Source organism: Pygocentrus nattereri, chromosome 9 (assembly GCF_015220715.1).
Source record: "Pygocentrus nattereri isolate fPygNat1 chromosome 9, fPygNat1.pri, whole genome shotgun sequence".
Taxonomy (NCBI): Eukaryota; Metazoa; Chordata; class Actinopteri; order Characiformes; family Serrasalmidae; genus Pygocentrus; species Pygocentrus nattereri.
In genome coordinates, this window is record NC_051219.1 from 43,579,181 (window position 1) to 43,590,084 (window position 10,904).

Here is a 10,904-nt window from a genome sequence, read left to right on the forward strand (position 1 = left end):
CCTAACAAAAAACTCTTATTTTGAAATAAAAGTCACGCCGATGACGTCACTCGACCTCCTTTGACCTGTTGTCTGAGGATCTATGGAGAAAAGCTCATGGTGAGTCCACTGTGTCTCTCAGTTCTCAGAGATCTTCTCATTCAGCTCATGATCTCATATGAAGCTTTTAGCTGACGTCACCGGTGTGACCGACTTTATTCTGAGGTCAATGTGAAAAAATAGAAACACAGATGGATTAAATTCCATATTTTAGTGGACGTTCCCTGATGGACAGCGTGTGGTTTGATGTTCTGTAAAATGCACTGATCATTAAAAACGTCTCTGGTGTTTCCTTTATTATGTGGAACACCGATGACGACCAGTAACACCAGTGACTCCTATGGAGAGACGGAGAAGTGGACGCTTCTGTAGAATGACCCCATCTTTTAGTTTGAAGTACTTACTTTTGCCAGTATTTCTGCTGATGTTATCTTATCACAGGTACATTGAGTATATGTAAGTACTTTTTTAAGTATCTGTACTGAAGTATTTCTGTTTTTGAAATACGGCTCTTCTATATATTTCAAATTAAAATGTACTTTTACACTCTTCTGTTGTTTGTATTGATGTCCTCAGGTGCTCTTGGGTACTTCCATGCTAAATAGCATGTCCAAAAATACCCCAATCACAACGCACCTTCCACCAAACCCCTCCCCCAATTACCAATTGTCCAATCATGTCTCAGGGTCTTTAAACAGGGTCCGGCATGATGTTAATTGTGTGCAGTGTGTTTAAGTCAAGGTAGAGAGTTTTGTTTGTAAGGACGAGTCAGGACACTCAGGCGGAGCGCTGTAGGACGTGGACTGGCCAGAGTGGACGAGCAGCTGCGACCGCAGGAAGGTATGTGTCTGTGTTCGCTGACTGTGGAGCTGAGAACGTGACCCTGCGCCTGAGTCCAGAACCCGCAGGCGGGTAATCAGACGCTTTACCTCCCTGCAGGGCAGGAGCAGCAGTGCTGCCTTTAATGGGGTTCTGCTCTCCTACAGTGAACTGCCTCTGCCTCTGCTAGGCTGGGGTTATTTACAGCTTTCAAATGCATTACTGGACCAGAGCCTCAGTTCACATGTTTATTTTTTATTAAATTACTGTTTAGAGGCCAAAGTTTACAAAATTGAGGCCACGGATTACTAAACTGAGACCTTAGTTTACTATGTTGAGGCCACAACTTGCTGTGTTGAGACTGTAGTTTACTATGTTGAGGCCACAGCTTACTGTGTTGACACCGTAGTTGATTATGCTGAGGCCACAACTTGCTGTGTTGACGCCATAGTTTATTATGAAGAGGCCACAACTTGCTGTGTTGAGACTGTAGTTTACTATGCTGAGGCCACAACTTGCTGTGTTGACGCCATAGTTTACTATGCTGAGACCACAACTTGCTGCGTTGACGCCATAGTTTACTATGCTGAGGCCACAACTTGCTGCGTTGACGCCATAGTTTATTATGAAGAGGCCACAACTTGCTGTGTTGAGACTGTAATTTACTATGCTGAGACCACAACTTGCTGCGTTGACGCCATAGTTTACTATGCTGAGGCCACAACTTGCTGTGTTGACGACATAGTTTATTATGAAGAGGCCACAACTTGCTGTGTTGAGACTGTAATTTACTATGCTGAGGCCACAACTTGCTGTGTTGACGCCATAGTTTACTATGCTGAGGCCACAACTTGCTGTGTTGAGACTGTAGTTTACTATGCTGAGGCCACAACTTGCTGTGTTGACGCCATAGTTTACTATGCTGAGACCACAACTTGCTGCGTTGACGCCATAGTTGACTATGCTGAGGCCACAACTTGCGAGATATATAGATATGTGTGTGTGTGTGTGTGTGTGTGTGTGTGTGTGTGTGTTTGTGTGTGTATATAATTTATTATGATTTTTTTTTAAACTAAGTTGTAAATGTACTTTATTGTGGCTACGAATTACTAAACTGAGGCCATGGTTTACTATGTAGAGGCTACGAATTGCTGTTTTGATGCTATAAACTACTAAACTGAGGTCATATTTTACCGTATCGAGTAATTACTGTACTGAGGCCATGAATTGTGACATTGTGGCTGCAAGTTCTGAGAAACTTGACACAAGTCCTCAGTATAGTCATTTATGGCCACACCTTATTAAGAACAAAGCGAAGTCGTGCTTACAGGCTGCATATACTGTAAATGTTTCTTACTGTATTAAACAATTTTGCCTGTCTTTAAATGTTTATTACATCCGCAGCCATTTATCTAAAGAACACGGTGGTTCAGGAATAGCCGGGATAACTTGCAGTACTTTCAGTACTTGACTGCTGAAATGCAAACCGTTTTGTTTTTACTCAGACAGACATATAAATTCGATGCAGTAGTGATGAGTATATTGGTGTTGTCGGAACAAAACCTTGTATCTCCAGAATGGTGGCTTTACAGGAGAAGGAAAAAACATACATCACTTTCAATGAGAGTCAATGGAACCAGAATTTTTTCCAAGTCATTTTTGGCCGTTTATTTTGGTCTATCCTTCGTGAAATTCACACTCAGTATAAAGGCCAGCATGTATTTTCATATTATGCCAAAAACTGGAAATCGACAAAAATGGAGATACAAGGTTTTGTTCCGACAACAGTGATATACAGTATTGTGAAGGTGTTTGCTTGTCCGTCTTCCTTACGTTTGTCACACTAGATGGTTTAAAATCCCATAGAAATGTCATTGGACAAGGGCGACTCGAGGAACAGTCATTACATCACTGTGTTTATTTAACTTCATTTGGAGAGAGTGGATTCCCAGAGCCTTAGAAATGGCTTTGGAACCTTTTCCAGACTGAATTTCCATCATCGTTAACCACTCAGTCCAGATCGGGCCGCGGTAGCACTTGAGACAGCAGAGAATCCTGGATGACTCTGTCCCCCGCAACTTCCTCCAGCTCATTCCCGGGGACCCCAAGCCGCTCCCAGGCCAACTTGGAGATATAATCCCTCCAGCGGGTCCTAGGACGACCCCGGGGTCTTGTCCCGGTAGGCTGTGCTTGGTAGACCCACATTGGGAAGCGTCCAGGGGGCATATCGCATGAGTACTGACTGAACTTTCTTTGTGGTTTCTTCCATAATTCCTTTGCTCGCCGCCTAGTGCGCCGCATGTCGACGCCTTGTGGCCTCTTTCACGTTGCTGTAAAGGTTCTGTTCAAGTTGACGGTGATGAAGCCTGGCGTGTCGAGTTTAATTCCTCCCAATTATCAACTGAATTGGTTGAGTAACACCTGAATTCAATGATTTGGGTGGGTGAGTGAGCACCTTTTGGAAGCGTAGTGTATTTACGTTGCAGCTCACCTCCAACACCCTGGCGCTGTTCTGCTTCAGTACGTATTGAAGCTAAACTCGGCCTACGCCGCTTCTCCACTGAAAGCCCTTTTTCATAGTCAAGGACTCGTCTGTATCCAGGAAACCGCCTGAAGTCTTATCCTTCATGCTTTCTCACATCAGAACGGCAGTTTCTTTACCTATTAATCCTTTTTTACTTTGCTGAATCCTCAAAGGACACATTTTAAGAAGTAAAACCCAATTATAGCAAACAGCTTCTGCTCCTCTTCAAATAAGACGGTTAAACCCCACAACTCTCTGCTTTCTTTGTATCGGCTTTGCCTCCGTGATGATTAGTTCATTATCTTTTTGTTTGAGCTCCTCTCGCTTCCCACTCGGCTCACGTCCGACGGAGTATCGGAAGAATTAAAAAGGAGGGAGGCGCCGATGTCACTGCAGTGGAGCGCCTGTTAAAGTTGGCCGAAGATCAAAATGCAAATGATTCGGATGGATTTGAGGGAATGCTCTAATCTGAAATCTCGCTATTGAACTCGGACACACAGTTTGCGTCCCTCGTCATAAACTAAAGGCGAGTTTTGGAAACGGTGCCGTTCTCTGGCCCTCTTTTGTGCTTTTGTCAACGCTGATGAGTTCAGGGAGCTGGAAACCTCATTTGGACGTGGTTTGTTTGTAGCCTGAAGCGGAGTGGAGAGCTTCTCAGCTTCATTATCTGCTATTACCATCTGTAACTCTTAGCACTGTAATTCTAAGCCTCAGCTTTGAGAGGTAGAAAATTGAAGTGGAGCCGAGCTGCGCTGGCGAATTAATGACTATGCAGCAACTACAGTGGGAACTGTAGACTCGGCCTATTATCGGAAAACTTGTATTACGTATGAGAAGTTGGCAAATCTTTGAACGTGTATCCCCGCCCCCTTAAACGGTTTCGGGATTATTGGCGACCCGACTTCAGGGAGTGTTGAGAGAATATGCAGGTCTACCACAGGCCTGTCTCTATCAGTTATATTGATAGAATATTCACTTCTGACGCTTGGAGGCTTGTTTTAAAGAATTTCTCATTAAACCAAGAAATATGAGCACTAGAGATGTCCAGTAATTAAAATAATCAATTTTTTTGGGTTTAGTAACCCTGATCATTTTTTTTTTTTTTTTTTTTCTCAGATTTAAGTTTTTTTCCATTTAAGGGGTGTATTTATGTTTTGTAGCTGTAGGATTGGACCAAAGCTTTTATCAGTCATTTTCAGTACTTCAGTAATTTAGGCTTAAATCCCATTTCTTCTTCTTACCCCTACCCCTTGTTTTCTGGTGTCATTCTAACCCCTTGGAACTGAGTTACAGGGTTAACAGCTACTAGCGCCGCTCTGTAGGCGACCCTGCCCGTCTGCAGGGACAGCAGAGGAGGGGAAAGTTCAGCTCCTCACTGCTGGGCTTTAGTTACATTTAGGGGTCATACGCCTTCAAAGGGGGGGGCAATTATTTATTATCACCCCCCCTAATTCTTCAGTGATATGAAGCTGAAGTCAGAGATTCTCCAGATTCTTGAGAATTTTCCCGTTCCACCTTAAATGGTGCAGCGTTTACGTTCTGACACTTGGATTATTTAAGGTGGAATGGGAAAGTTAGCTTACTAGCAGCTAGGACAGTGGCATGCTATTAGCAGTTTTATTTATTTTTATGCTACCTTAATACATTAAAAAGACATTAAACTGCGAATACAGTGGTCAGATATTTTTAAACTGAATTTGTAGGTTTCTTTGGTCTGTTGTTCAGCCGTCTTGCACTCCCCTCATAACACTCTGTTTGGGGTCTCTTTAAAAACCTCTGGAGGGCCATTTACCCTGAACACTTCACCCTCCCCCTCTCAACAAAACTTGGGACCCCCTCAAACTAGACGTGAATGCACAAAACGGAGGGCTAAGGTAGGGGCGAGGGGTGAAGTGGGATAAGGCCTTAGTGGGTTGGTCTGGTTATTAAAGAGCTGGTGTCCTACATTCCCTCCTACATTACAACCTCTTTCTCCCTTAAACGTTCTTTAGACTTGGTGTAACTGTTCCTTTAGGCTGAGTCCTTTTGCAGGGAGGCACAATACAGAGCAGCCACTCAGAGGTTCAGTGTAAATGGGTGAGGCTAAACTGATGTCTCACAGTGATCGTTTCCTTGTATGGATTGGGTAGTAAATGATGAAACTGACAAAGTTTACACAGTACCCCAAACTCCCTTACTGACAAAAAAAGTTTGGTTTTCCCCGATTATGGGCCCTTTAACCTCTTATTCTCCAGGGTATATTTTGGTTTGTCCATCTGACTTTACATGACCAAATCAAAAGAAATGACTCAGTAACTGCATGAAATGTCAAATTTTATTTATTTATTTATTTTTGCAAAAGCTCCCCTCAAATTGACAATGTTTTATGACCTACATGATCTATATGGGGACCCTGACCACTGATATGCAGCGAAACAGATGGACTGCAGTCTGTAGCTGTAGAACTAAAGTGCAGCTATACAGTCAGTGGAGTTTGAAGGCTGAATTTGGCTCCCGAGTGGTCAGTTGCTGTCTTAAACTGTCCTTTATGGTCATAACATGACGACGGTCACCAAACAGTGGAACATTTCACAAGTCTGTCATGGGGCAGTGGGAGAAGGTGTCTGAATTGTTTTTACCAGCTGGGAAAGCAGAGTGATGATCATTTATTTATTTATTTATTTATTTATTTATTTATTTATTTATTTATTTATTTATTTACTTTAATGGTCATGATTTAAGAATGGTATTTAAACTGTCTGGTGACGAGCACATCATCTTAATCTGAACTCCAAACGTTCAATGGTTTGGTATGTCGGTGACGGATCACACCGCCTTACTGCCGTCACTCCTACCACGTCCATGTCGGAGCACATCAGTGTTCAGATGTCAGCCAGCAGACGACTGGGTTTCTCTATTCTGTTGTAGCGGTTTGAGGGGTGAACCGCAACATCTGACCCTCGCCGTGGGCCAGCTGCTAAAAACAGCTGTCCTGGGAAGCTGCCATTGTCTCACTCTCTAATGCCTCACATCTTCCGCTGTTGAAGTTAATTTAAATCAGGGCTGTAATTAATATGAACCACTTCTTTCTTTCACTTTTGTTGCTTGGGAATGCACTAATACTAAAATACGACTGAGCGCTGAAACAGTGCTGCAGTTGTGATTTAACGCTGCTAAAGCTCGTTAGGATGTTAGTACAGAGGCGAGTTCACTGTAGGACAGGACGGTTATGCCACTGACCTTGTCACTCAGACTCGGTCACAGGAGAACAGATCGTCGGTCGCTCCTCTCAAACAGGGAATGAATAACTGCCCGTTGCTGAAGTACATTTGGTGACTCAATTTACTCGCCGCCCCCGAATCATGTAGTAAAGCCTGGAAGTGTGCCCTCTTGTGGCGAAAGCAGAGTAGTGTCACTTTCCTCACAGTAGAAAATGCCGCAGTTGTTAAGTTAAATCGTGACAATTATCGTTATCGCTTTATCGCCCAGCCTTATCATCATGTAAAGAATAAGCAGCATTTGTTGATGGGTTTTGAACTGCTTACTCTCACGATGTGCTGAGATTGGAAGCTTCTCCGATGAACGTTCAGCCTGGACCTTTGAATCGCAGAGCCGCACACGCATGTAAATGTATGTAGATGTATGCATGAACGTTATTGCTGGCCGTTATCCACCTCGTTCGCTGCCCCGAGACGACCGTTTCTGCGTCTGTGTGAAGCGAAACTTCTCAGCAGGGCTTCTTGCAGAAACGTTTCAAACTGTGCCAGTGTTCACTCCTGGCTAAAGGTCGAGTTTGTTGTTGAATGCGTACATAGATGGCGGACTCTCAACACCGTTACAGCTGGAATGAAGGTAAAAATGTGCTGTAGCCTTGAATATCTCGGTGAAAAGAGACGTTGAATTAAATTGAATAGCGGTCCAGGGGGATGCAGAGAGCCATTAAATACAACAGTTACACAACCACAAAAGAAAAAGGCACCAAGAATAGTGGCTTAACCTTTTTAATGATATACCGGGTGAAAAACCAAGTTTCGAATGATTGAAGCCACAGGGACCTTGGCTTCCATAATGAGACTTGAAAACTGAGATGTTATTTTCGACACCAACTACTGGATGCAAAATAGAACTGAGGTTGAATGACTGCAGGAGTACATATAACAGAATACTATGAAGAGGGCACGAAAGTAAGAATGGCGACACTTTATTTTTTGGCCGATTCAAAACGATTCCGACTTCAAAGCTGTTTTTACAAACGTGAGGTGCCAAGGAACAAATCACACTCCAACTGTAAGAGGGGGTCATAGTTTCTGACTGGCTCCTTCAGTCTGAGAGGAGCTGAGACCCCTGAGCAGAGCGTTCTGCGTTCTCCACGTCAATAAGAGTGAATCCGTCAGAACTGTGCAGCCTGATTTTTCATCAGCAGTGAAGCTCCAGCAGCTCAGAGCGTTCGACGCTGGTTCCACAGCACTGGATGATCTACGAAATCCCACTGAAAGAGCCGTGAGAGCAGCGACGCCCGACATGCTCAGTCCAGTCTGGGATGAGTTTGACTGTGGTGTTGAAGTCGTCCGTACAGCTGGAGGAGGTTCAGACTGAGACCTTGTACGGTTACAGATTAATTGGATATGTATCTGGTTCGTGGCCATGTGATACTGTAATATTCAGATTGGAATCCATGTGTTTTTGTTCCCCACTGCGCGTGCCCATCATTCAGCCTTGCTGTGGCAACAGCGCCAATGAGGGTCTTTTCAGGATGCCGGTTCATCACATTAATGACTGATTTGAGTCACCTGCTTAAACAAGCGTGAACCATTTGTATCGGGAGAGATGGGATTTGATCAATAAGGCTTGTAATGTGAACGTAGCCAGAAATCTCTGGTCTCAGGAAAATCATGAGTGAAAACGTGTCTCGGCTCTCGTTCATCAGGTAAATTGGGTTGTTTGTGGTGGCTTCAGATGAGCTAAGCCAGGCAGCCACTTACTCAGAGAGTAAAGTCTGTGTGACGTTTACAATTCCATTCTTACTACACTAATCTCAGCTTCATGGTTCTCTGATTTGCCAAAGATTAAGATGTCACTGACTGGCTATCACTGTCCCTTACACCGAAGCAGATGTGAGAGAAAGAGGTCAAAAAATTACAGGACACAACTTGACCACTGAACTGATGTTTCCGCCTTTCTTTGGTACGAGCTCAGTCCTCTGCGAAGCTCTGCCTGGCTCCATTGTGTGAGGGGGGGGGGGGGGGTTATTTATTTATTTATTTATTTATTTATTTATTTATTTAAATAATTTTTCCTCCCCCTTACAGTGCATGGCTGAGGTCAGCGCACAGACCTGTGAGAGGCAGTTTTTTTAATTGCATTTTTCGTACCTTTTTCAAAGCTTGTTTGGTTTTTGTTTGCTTATACTTATAATTAAAAATAATGTAAACTTATACAATCTCGATTGTCACGTTTCTAACATTGTCTGAAACCGTTAATTTGAATTAACCAAATTAATCGTGAAAATCGTCCAGCGCTAGCCCTAGTACTCGGTGGTGAGTGTCTCTGCTTGCCTCAGTGGTTCCTGCACTAATGAGGTGGTGATCCCTTGGATGCTCTGTTCTCACCTACCCAGACTCGACTACGCCACAAGTTATCTCCTTTTCCAATCAGTTGTGAAGTGACAGATTCTGTAAAAGCCTTTGGCCAAAGCCTCTGCCTGCAGATCAGCTTCTGTCTTCCTGATCAATTGTGGCTCAGAAAGGCCTAGGGGAACTGCCGCTGTGGCTCTAACAAAGGGAAGTTTTAGTGGGATTGAAGTGTAAATAGCAGCCAGAAGACGAAAAAGAGGTCCTAATGAAAGCGTTGCAAGCAGCCAGTCAGGGCGTTCCGCATCAAGGAGTTACCGAATAACTCGGTGACACTCATATCCCCAAAAAAGTCCCGGAGAGGCGTAATAATTACACCGTGTCTTCTCTCGTCCCACGTTTCCGTCTCTCTCGTCCCCCTCTCTGCTCGTTCTTTTGATGTCAATTGTCTAAACCCCCTCAAACGTTAGTCTGTTTCAAGTTTTTATTGCGTTTTTGTCCCCTGACTGTTCTGCTGCAATCTCCTCCATACTCCCACAGTCGCTATCTCTCATCATGCCCTTATCAAGAACAGGCAAGTGTCGAGGCAGGGCTGATCTAAAGGGCTTGTCAGCTGATCTGTTGAGACAGAAACTTTCTTCTGATGCTGTTTAATTGCTGTGACTGTCGCTTTGTGACTTGTGGCTGATTTTGTTCTGTTGGTCTATGCCTTGTGATGGGCACCACAAGCATTGTGGGCTATGGAGTGCTGTGCATATCTGTCCCCTTTATTAGAAAAATGGGTTTTTGACCTGCTCAACAAAAGAATCGATGCAGAAGTGCCACATGTCTCGCTCCAGTGATTTTGCAGCACTTTGTTTTGCTTGTGTGTTTGAGCTGGCGAGTTTTGAATGGTTGCTGTGTCTGTGTATTCGTACATTTTCAAAACCAATTTTTTTTTTGTACATGTGGAAATACAATCACCTGGCGTCATATTATAGGCCTGCACAGCTATTTGTGCAACCATGTGGAAAACAACCACAGTAATCTTTGTCAAATAACAACCATGGAGCTGCGGTCAATCTAGTCAGAAGGGAATTGTAAATGCCACACAGACTTTACTGTCTGTCCGTTTGTGGCTGCTTAGTTTAGCTTGTCTGAGGTCTTTGGAAACAACCCAGTTTACCTGATAAACGAGAGCCGAGACACGTTTTCGCAGACCTTTTTCCTTCTGTGACCTGACGTTGTGATGTGAGGACAGCATGAAGTACATCGTTCCTCAGAGGTGGCTTTTTGTACAGCCGTGATTTCGGCCTGCGGTACAAACTGGGTTTAAATAGGGCAGGTATGTTTCTAGAACAATCTTGTGCTGGATACACTAACTGAAGTACGTGGAAATACTGCGGCCCTCGTATGGTTTGTCCAAAATAAATCCATAACATACAGTAACTCAGTCGCCACCGACAACAGGGCTTTCTCATGTACATTAATTTGATATTGTTTAAGGTTGTGCGTTTTCCTCTGTAAAGTTATCATTTCAGACATAAAGGGGTTTTATGACCAGCAACATGGGATGAGTGAGAGACCATTGGCTAAAACCGTGTTTGTGTGGGGGTCATTGTAAAGCTCCTTCACAGGTGGTGGGACAACCTTTCTCAACAAGCAAACATGGAGAGAAGGGTGAAAAATGAATGCATGAGAAATGATTCATTAATTAATTGGGGAATATTAAGCTCCAACATCTGGTCAGGGGGTTAAATATTCCCTCTGCTAAATGCAAGTATAACGAGCATATGGAGCCCTTGGTTTGATACTGCTGCACTCAGATAAATGTGTTCCCTGATTGGTTACTTTCCCAACTACCTGCATTGTGTAAATACAGTCATTGTTCAAATGTTGTCAGGCCACCTTACCATAGGTATGTTTTTAACATGCACCGATCAGGCACAACGTTCTGACCACCTCCTCGTTTCTACGCTCGCTGTCCAGTTTAT

At 43.7% G+C, this 10,904-nt stretch overlaps 1 long non-coding RNA gene across 1 annotated transcript in view; it reads left to right on the forward strand.

Moving 5' to 3' along the window:
• Nucleotides 1-770: 770 nt before the first annotated feature.
• LOC108429298 overlaps nt 771-10,904 on the forward strand; it is an 86,717-nt gene continuing 76,583 nt past the window's right edge. The window contains exon 1 of the long non-coding RNA XR_001857995.1: nt 771-879. This is a non-coding gene — a long non-coding RNA (uncharacterized LOC108429298). The remainder of the gene's footprint in view (nt 880-10,904) is intronic.